Raw genomic sequence first — 7,057 nt, 5'->3', positions numbered from 1 at the left:
ACAGAACAGTATGTGTCTATTTACTCACTTATTTACTTAGACATTCATGAAAAAGATGTTATTTGTGAATGGACATTTTAGAATTAACCAACTGCCCACAGGATCACTTTTGGCTCTTTGATTCTTTCCCAAAGTGGTGGAGGAGAGGGAGAGAGAAATGTTTTTAATTATGATATCAATGTGTCCATGAAGTGCTACTGAGGCGTTATTACGCCTTTCATTATAGTGCTCATCTTTTAATCTGCATAGAAAATGCTTAGAAAAAAGCCTCTCAATGACACTCAATGCCATGCTGAGCTAAGATAAGGACAACAAAAATATCATCAACTCAGATCAGAGAACAGCACAGAAAAGTATGCATAGAAATGCGATGGATTGTCCTTTTATACAATGTCTTAGAACCTGAGATTGCCAGTGTCCAACATATTTACTGTAGTTTATAGTGATTGAACCTTTTGGGCATATTTTCCAAATTCACCAGAACATATATTTCAGTTCATCTGGATACTTAAAATTGTAAATCCAAATCCACAGAGTTGAGATTGAGGGTATATACCGGTAACCGAGTCCAAAGAGCATCACACATGCACAAGAGATGCTCCGAGTTCACTGTACAGCTCCATGCCTTGTATCACAGTCTCTGGCACGGGATGTTCCTTGCAAACCATATACGTAGATGTGCAGTCTGCCTTTGGATCACTTCGCCACTCTAGTCCTGATGGTGGAAAAAGAAAATGCAGAAAGCTTAACACTGTGCACACACTTTTTATGTAGCTTTAATGGCACTAAATGTAAAAATGCTGATGTCTAGTGAATGACAACCATGGCCACTAATAGGGGGCATTTAATAGTGTGCTTGTCAGTGATATGCAGGTGCCATTTATCGCATGCTCTCTTTATTGGGGTGCAGATCGTTTGTGAACATCATAATCAGAACTGTTCAAAATTCAGAGTCAGTGAACCTAGAGGTGGGCCATGCGTCTCCCACACCTAATGTCTGACCTTCTAATACCTAATACCCAACTTCATTAGATTGTTTGCAACTCAAACACAATGTTTCCATTAGCTGTTGGAGCCATGAGTTATCCTACCTTCCTTCTGGCAACGCCTCCCTTCTCCTTGACAACCTCCAAGATGCTTCCTCAAGCATATGTCAGGCACAGGAACTCTGCATTAACCTGTCAAAGACACATTACAAGAAAATGACATGGTTGTCAGGCCCAGTTGTGTTGTGCTTCCTGTCTGTCCTGTGACTTGTGACTATGTCTTTCTATCTCTGGGCCTGCAGGTGGGGCAACACCTGGGGTCAAGCCACAAAGACATCCTACAGGACAGACATACATCAACACTTAAATACTATCTGTTATGACATAATGTACCACCACACTTACTTCACTCAATGTCAGCAACGCAGGCCATGCGGTGTAGACTGCCAGCTTATCTTAGACAAGCCTTTTGCACCTATGACAAAACACATAATTAGAGTGCTGGAGTTGATGTCACATAAATTACAAGATAAGATGAGGGCTAACATCACAATGACATTGACTGACTTCCTGTAAAACCTAAGTTGAGACCAGGGGTCAAGGAGGATAGAGTAGCCTCAACCAAATAAAATCTGCCATATCAAATAGCCTATGTCACTGCATAGATGTTGACTGACGCATGTTGTTGGATTACCAATGATTTTGCATCCTCAAGCAACTCCACACCATGCATGAAACACCACTTCTTGTTGTCTATGGCAAGCAAGTCAGGTACATCGTCACCACTTTTTAGACTGGGGAATATTGTCACCATTTAAAAATATTGGTAAATAACGTGACTACAGCCACTTAAGACAGCATGAAATTAAAGTTAATTAAAATATTTTTCACCATATCCATGTTTGATACAATACAAAATAACTGTTGACACCATGCCAACATGAAAATGATAATCGGCTAAAAAAATATTTTTATTCTCATTTTGCTTTGGTGTAAGTTAAGTGTTCAAGCAGAGGGTAAAGTGTAAAACAATTGAACATGGACATAAATCCTACCTTTTACAATGACTGTCTTCAAAGTCACATCTTCCACTCGCACAGGGGGCAACCATCTGTCAAGTTGAAAAACAGAGGTGAACCTTTTCTCACAATATCGGCAAACATGGCTTTTCAAAGGTGATATTCAGGACTGGCCAATAGTGACGCCCATTACAAAAAATAAGATACATATTTTGAGTAACATGTGGGGCATTACAGGGCAATAGCTAGCTGCTAAGCTAAACAGCAGCAGGTGTTAAACTATGTTTAAAATAATTATGCTGGTAATTTACACTTCAGACTGGATAAACCTTAAGGTAACTTTTTTTACTCCTAAAGATGTTGCACAAGATAAGCTACTGTTTAAGAGTGGATATTTGAATGCAAGACAAACAGCTTGTCAGATCACACAGCATGATCTAACAATTGTATCGGTTAACTTTCCATACAGACAAAAATGCCAAAAACATCACAATAGCGTAGTATACTTCACAAATGACTGTAATAGTGTCTTAATACAAGCATATTGCCAAAGATGACAAGGATTGAAACGGATTGTGAAACTTACCCGGCTGAAAACGATTGCCTCAATTTCAAAGCAGGAGACCAACTGACGAACAGGAAGTGACGTAATTCCATTTCCGGTTTTACTCTTTGGTGTTTTTTTGTTTTTGTTTGTTATCCCACCTGAATTACAGCATGAATTTCATATAGTTTTGATTTATGTAAAATATTTCTGTACCAATAAGGTAACAACTTGGTGCCAGCAGGAAGAAGATAAATACCGTCAATGAAAATGTGTTTCGACAATAGGCGATTCATTTCTTACTGCCACCTACTGTTCTGAAGTGTGATGTGCATGTCAGTTAATATTATGAGGTTTTTTTCAAGTGCATACATTATTTGTTTAGATTATTTGTTTAAAAGTTCATACACGGACAGTTCAAATGGTGTTTATATGATTTCAATGAATCATTTTTCCATTTTATAATAATATTGTATGTATACATATTTCTTAATATTTACCAGGACCCAGAAACATTTTTTGAGTGTGCCTTAAAAATGAACACAAAAAACCTTTTGCCCTTACTGTTGCAGTTGTGCAACAGGAAATAAAACGTGCATTGAAGCACTTTATTTTGTCAAATCATATTGATCTAGATGGTATAACTTCAGGTAGGCTATAGGCCTAGGTTTGCATATTAATAGGCCCATACAAGACATGTCCAATTAGTGTAACGATGGAATCTAATGATAGATAACAAACTAAAAACGTTGTCTGGACAGATGCTGATATTTCTGAAGATATTCACTTTTGTTTTTATCAGCAGCAAGGACCATGCTATACATCTTATCATAGAATTAAGTGAAATAACTCACAACCTTTTTTGCTCTGATGACGGAAACTTTACAAAAATTGAGACAGAGCATGATGAGACACGTGTGCATGAGATAGAGTCAAAGCATTATTTTTTTTATTCTAAATTTCTAAATTAAATTAGGCATATAAAATGTTTGCAAATGTCTTGTAAATCAAAGCAAAATGGCCCTGCCATGGCCAACCGGTAGGGCACTCGTCTGCCATGCGGCCGACCCGGGTTCGATTCCCGGTCCGGGTCATTTGCCGACCCCTCCCCATCTCTCTCCCCATTCGCCTCCTGTCCACCTCTCAAACTGTCCTGTCAGTTACAATAAAGTTGTAAAAAAGACCAAAAAATATCTTTAAAAAAAAAAAAAAAAAAAAAATGTCGAAAGTAGCCTACCCATCAAACAAACAGTATATTTGCTCATGAAAAAGAATTGGGCCACACATCAGCGGTATCAAGGCGTCAGAGGCATATGTCAGTTCAAAGATTAGATTTTTTGAATATCATCTCTGAAATGGATGTTTCTTGGTAACAATTAGGAAAGACCATAATCACAGAAATGGGACTCCCTATTTTTTTTTAATATAAGGGCAGTCATGGGTGAGCGGTTAGGGCGTCAGACTTGAGGTTGCCGGTTCGACTCCCGACCCGCCAGGTTGGTGGGGGGAGTAATCAACCAGTGCTCTCCCCCATCCTCCTCCATGACTGAGGTACCCTGAGCATGGTACCGTCCCACCGCACTGCTCCCCATGGGGCGCCACTGAGGGCTGCCCCCTTGCACGGGTGAGGCATAAATGCAATTTCGTTGTGTGCAGTGTTCACTTATGTGCTGTGGAGTGCTGTGTCACAATGACAATGGGAGTTGGAGTTTCCCAATGGGCTTTCACTTTTCACTTATATGTGTTATTGATTCATCTACAGTATATTTTGCTGTGAATATCAAGTGTTTGACACATTGAGATGGGATACAGATTTACAATCATGAAATTGCTATGCCAAATGCTGCTCAGACAACAGAAATGTCAAAGCTATGAATCTTGAATGGAAATCTCAATGGCCCTATTAATTTGTATGCTATCACAGTTGATTAGCTAGAATATCTTAGTGAGATCGAGCCAGTTCTTAAAACAGGTTCATTTGGATTGTCTTATTGTCTTGAAACAAGTAAAAATGTACTCACAGTCTAATTGTTAATGCGACTCTGTCAGTATGTGTTCTATTTTAAGAAAAAAGCTGCTCAGAACTAGTTTTATTATCTAGGTAGGATAAAAAAGATGAATTTTCTTGAAACAAGTCAAATAATCTTAACAATAGTCAGTCTTACCAAGAAAATACATTCAAAAACAAGTGTAATGAGAACAAAATGCTGAATTCAAGTATATTACAGATATTCGTTTTTTGCAGTGTACCCCAGGAAACGTTATTACAGTATGTTCACTGTGACTGACACACACACACACACACACACACACACACACACACACACACACACACACACACACACACACACACACACACACACACACACACACACACACAGACACAGAGACACGCACATGTACGCATGGTTAAATAAATTGTCACCTAAGGGGACGTTACTGTGTCCATCATGACAGAGTGACAACCTCCGAGAAAATCCAAGTGACAAAAGATGTCTTTGTGTGTGTGTGTGTGTGTGTTTGTGTGTGTGCGTGTGTGTGTGTGTGTGTGTGTGCAGGGGCGGAGTGGGAGGACTTTTCCCACCGGGACAATTTTCCCCTTGGCGGCCCTTTAAAAAAAAAAAAAAACAAAGCGAACAACATGGTTTCCTAACCAAAAACACAAAAAACACGAAATCTGCAGTCGTACTACATGTGGATATTAGTGTTGTCAAAATATCAACCTGAGGTGGAGAATTGTAGCCTACACCTTGATGAAATGCACAGTCATTGGTGTAGTCTAGGCCCTACCTAAAAAGCAGGTATACGCAGCCATTTCAAAATTTCAGGGATTACAGTATACCCACTTAAAATTGATTGATCCATTATTCAGAATAGCACAAATATATACAGTATACCTACATCAAAAAATGCTCAAATATACAGTTATATATATTAGAGATGTACAGGATCCAAGATCCGGTTCCGGATCCGGCAGGATAATAGGGTTTTTCACAGGATCTGGATCCGGTTCCAGGATCCAGTATCCGGTAGCCGAGTCTTTTCAGTCAAAATAGTTTGAGCCAACGTGATAAAAAGGGCCCACGTGTGCGAGTAGGCTATGTGTTTCAACCCTTTCGTAGGATCCGGTATCCGGTTCCGGATCCGGCAGGATCTTAAGCAGTGGATCCGGTATCCGGCAGGATCCTTAAAATCAGGATCCGGTACATCTCTAATATATATATATATATATATATATATATATATACAGTTCCCTCCATAATTATTGGCACCCCTGGTTGAGATGTTGTTTCTTAGCTTCCAATTTTTTTTTTTTTTTTTCTAAATAATATGGGACCTTAATGGAAAAACGATAAAAATCCAACCTTCAATACAAGTGCATTTATTCAGTGGGGAAAAAATCCCACATAAAGAAATAATTATTTGACATCAAATAATGTGTGTCACAATTATTAGCACCCCTGGTGTTAATATTTTGTACAACCCCCTTTTGCCAACAAAACAGCACCTAATCTTCTCCTATAATGTTTCACAAGATGGGAAAAGACATAAAGAGGGATCTTCAACCATTCCTCTTTGCAGAATCTCTCCAAATCATCCAGAGACCTGGGTCCTCTCCTCTGTACTCTCCTCTTCAGCTCACCCCACAGGTTCTCAATGGGGTTGAGGTCTGGGGACTGAGATGGCCATGGGAGGAGCTTGATTTTGTGTCTGGTGAACCATTTCTGTGTAGATTTGGCCATATATTTAGGGTCATTGTCTTGCTGAAAGACCCAGTGACGACCCATCTTCAGCTTTCGGGCAGAGGGCAACAGATTTTGATTTAAAATGTCCTGGTATTTCAAAGCATTCATAATGCCATGCACCCTAACAAGGTTCCCAGGGCCTTTGGAAGCGAAACAGCCCCACAGCATCACTGACCCACCCCCATACTTCACAGTGGGTATGAGGTGCTTTTCAGCATGCGCATCTTTCGTGGCACGCCAGACCCACTTAGAGTGTTTGTTGCCAAAAAGCTCAATCTTGGTCTCATCTGACCAAAGCACACGGTCCCAGTTGAAGCCCCAATACCGCTTGGCTAACTCCAGACGTTTGCGTTTATGATTGTGAGTGAGGAAAGGTTTTCTCCGTGCATGACTCCCAAACAGCTTGTTGGCGTGTAGACAGCGCCTGATGGTTGATTTGGAGACTTTGTGACCCCAGGATGCTACCATTTGTTGTAATTCTGTAACAGTGAGCTTTGGAGATCTTTTGATTTCTCTTACCATCCTCCTCACTGTGCGTGGTGGCAAAATAAACTTGGGTCCTCGTCCAGGCTTGTTTACCACTGTTCCAGTTGTTTTGAACTTCTTAATTATTCCTCTCACAGTGGATATGGGCAGCTGCAGTTGAGTGGCAATCTTCTTGTAGCCTCTGCCTGACCTGTGAAGGTCGACACACATCTGCCTCACTTGTATGCTGTGTTCCCCTAGTCTTTCCCATGTTTAAGAGTGGATAAGAGAAATGGC

At 40.1% G+C, this 7,057-nt stretch overlaps 1 long non-coding RNA gene across 3 annotated transcripts in view; it reads right to left on the bottom strand.

Moving 5' to 3' along the window:
• The window catches only part of LOC134444857 (uncharacterized), a 3,017-nt gene extending 313 nt beyond the window's left edge, over nucleotides 1-2,704 (bottom strand). Inside the window, exons 1-4 of one of the 3 annotated variants that reach the window (XR_010034129.1) lie at nucleotides 2,592-2,704; nucleotides 2,042-2,097; nucleotides 1,392-1,461; nucleotides 1-1,178 (exon numbers count right to left, since the gene is read on the bottom strand). The exon at nucleotides 1-1,178 is cut by the window's left edge and continues 313 nt beyond it. This is a non-coding gene — a long non-coding RNA (uncharacterized LOC134444857). Of the gene's footprint in view, nucleotides 1,179-1,391; nucleotides 1,462-2,041; nucleotides 2,245-2,591 lie in introns of those variants that run through there. The other 2 variants (XR_010034127.1, XR_010034128.1) reach the window with 2 other exon arrangements.
• Between the last annotated feature and the right edge of the window lie 4,353 nt (nucleotides 2,705-7,057).

This window comes from Engraulis encrasicolus, unplaced genomic scaffold (genome assembly GCF_034702125.1).
Source record: "Engraulis encrasicolus isolate BLACKSEA-1 unplaced genomic scaffold, IST_EnEncr_1.0 scaffold_78_np1212, whole genome shotgun sequence".
In the NCBI taxonomy this organism is placed as follows: Eukaryota; Metazoa; Chordata; class Actinopteri; order Clupeiformes; family Engraulidae; genus Engraulis; species Engraulis encrasicolus.
The sequence above is the reverse complement of the archived record's forward strand: the minus strand, read 5'-3'. Positions and strand labels throughout refer to the sequence as shown.